This window comes from Pteropus alecto, unplaced genomic scaffold (genome assembly GCF_000325575.1).
Source record: "Pteropus alecto unplaced genomic scaffold, ASM32557v1 scaffold119, whole genome shotgun sequence".
Taxonomy (NCBI): domain Eukaryota; kingdom Metazoa; phylum Chordata; class Mammalia; order Chiroptera; family Pteropodidae; genus Pteropus; species Pteropus alecto.
This window is the reverse complement of record NW_006442487.1, coordinates 1378526-1381241: the sequence shown is the minus strand read 5'-3', so window position 1 is coordinate 1381241 and position 2716 is coordinate 1378526. Positions and strand designations below refer to the sequence as shown.

The following is a 2716-nucleotide window of genomic DNA, read 5'->3' as shown; positions in this document are numbered from 1 at the left end:
AGTAAAAATGTAGTGCTTTTAGAATGCAATTGCACTTAAATATCTATCAGATTAAAATAGACTGTTATAAATATAGATGGGTATATATGAACCTCATGGTACTCATAATGAAAAATATACAAAATATAAGAGAAAGGAACTTAATAAGGCATCCACCCCCCCCAAAAAAAAAACAGCAATTCAAAAGGAAAAACATCAAGAGAAGAAAGGCACAGAGATTTACAAACCAAATGAAAAAAAATATTAAAATGTCAAAATCATATATGTATTAATGATTACTTTAAATGTAAATGTACTAAAAATTGCTATAATCAAAGGCATAGGGTGACAGAATGGATAAAAATCTATCTATCTATATACTGTCTATAATAAACTCATTTTATATTAAGAGACACACACAGACTGTAAGTGAACATATGAAGAAAGATATTCAAAGTAGAATGAAAGCTATAGTAAGAATACTCATATTGGAAAAAATAGATTTTAAAACAAAGAATGTAAAAAAGTCAAAGAAGGACATTACACAATTTTAAAGGGGGTCAATCCATGAAGAGGATATAACATTGTAAATATCTTTACACTCAAGATAGGAGCACCTAAGTCTATAAAGCAAATATTAGTGGACATACAGATAGAAATAAACAGTAATACAATAATAGTTAGGAAGTTTAATATTCCAGTTACTTCAATGGATAGACCATCCACACAGAAAATTAATAAGGAAATAATAGCCTTTAATGGCACATTAGACTAGTTTGACTTAGACCTTTTGGAGCATTTCATTCAAAATCTTCAGATTACATATTTTTCTCAAGTCCTCATAGAATATTTTCCGTGATAAGTCACATACTAGGCCATAAAATAAGCCTCCATAAATTCAAGAATATTGAAATTATATCAAGCATATTTTACAACCACAGTGGCATGAAACTAGAAATCAACCACTGGAAGAAAACTGAAAAAAATCACAAATATGTGGAGATTAAACAACATGCTTTAAACAACCAAGAAATCAAAGAGGAAATTAAATGGGAAATCACAAACTACCTAGAGACAACTAAAAATGAAAACACAACTTTACCAAGTTTACAGGAAACAGCAATATCATTTATGAGAGGAATGGTCATAGCTATATAGAAGTAGGAAAACTCCCAAATTTAAAAAAAAATCTAAGTTTATGCATAAAATAACTATAAAAGAACAAATGAAACCCAAAGTAAGTATAAGAATGGAACTAGTAAAGATAAGAGTAGAAATAAATGAAATAGAAACTTTAAGAAAAATAGAAAGATCAATAAAACTAAGTATTGTTTCTTTGAAAGAAGAAACTGAAAAGCTGCTAGTAATACTCATTGAGAGAGCGAGAGAGAGAGCACACAAATAAATAATATCAGAAATGGAAGAAGAGAGTTTACAATTGATATTACAGTAATACAAAGGACTATTAAAGAATTAACAAACAATTTTATGCAGCATATTGGACAATCTAAAAAAAATGGCTAAATTTCTATAAACATACTATCTTCCAAGACTAAATCAGGAAGAAACAAAGACTCTGAACAGACCCATTACTAACAACGAAAATAAAGTGTAACTCCCAACAAACAAAACACCCAACAAACAAAAGCCCATAACCTGATGGCTTTGCAGATGAATTCTACCAAACATTTAAAGAATTAGTACCTATTCTTTTCAAACTATTCTAAAAAAATCAAAGAGGAGAAAACACTTCCAAACTCATTCTACAAGGCCAGCATCACCCCGATAACAAAACCAGACAGAAGACAGTACAAAAAAGAAAATGACAGGCAAGTATTTATGATGAATATAGGTGAAAAAATTTTCAGCAAAATGCTAGCAATACCGATTCAACAAGACATTAAAAGGGTTATATACCATTAACAAGTAGGATTTATACCAGGGATACAAGGGGAGTTCCACATCTGCAAAACAATTCATTTGATTTATCACATCAACAAAATCAAGGATAACAATCATATAATCATCTCAATAGATGCAGAAAATTATTTGAAAAAATCCAACATCCATTTATGATAAAAACCCTCGATAAAGTGGATATGGAAGGAACTTACCTTGATTAAAGCTATATATGACAAGACCACAGTTAACATCATATGGAATCATGAAAAGCTTTAAGCTTTTCCTCTAAGATCAGGAAAAAGACAAGGGTGCCCACTCATTACTATTATCCAATGTACTATTGGAAGTCCTAGCCACAGCATTCAGACAAGTAAAAGAAATGAATATGTCCTAATTAGAAAGGAAGAAGTTAACACTGTCAGTATTTGCAGATGTCATGATATCATGTATAGAAAACTCTAAAGAATCCACCAGTCTACGGTCATGCCACCCTGAACGTGCCCCATCCTGTCCGGTCTCGGAAACTAAGCAGGGTTAGGTCTGGTTAGTACTTGGATGAGAGACCACCTAGGAATACCAGGTGCTGTAGGCATTAAAAAAATAAATAAATAATAATCCACCAAAAATTAATAGAATTAATAAAATAATTTAGTAAAGTAGCAAGATACAAAATTAATATATACACATTTGTCATACTCCTATACACTCATAGTGAACACTCAGAAGAAATGCTTAAGAAAATAATCCCATTTATAATTCCATCGAAAAGAATAAAATACCTAGGAATAAATTTAACCAAGGAGGTAAGATACTGGTACTCTAAAACCTATAAGAC

At 30.6% G+C, this 2716-nt stretch overlaps 1 pseudogene; it reads left to right on the top strand.

Annotated features, from left to right (window-relative positions):
* The first annotated feature begins 2354 nt into the window (after nt 1-2354).
* LOC112470875 lies at nt 2355-2473 on the top strand (annotated as a pseudogene).
* Nucleotides 2474-2716: the final 243 nt, after the last annotated feature.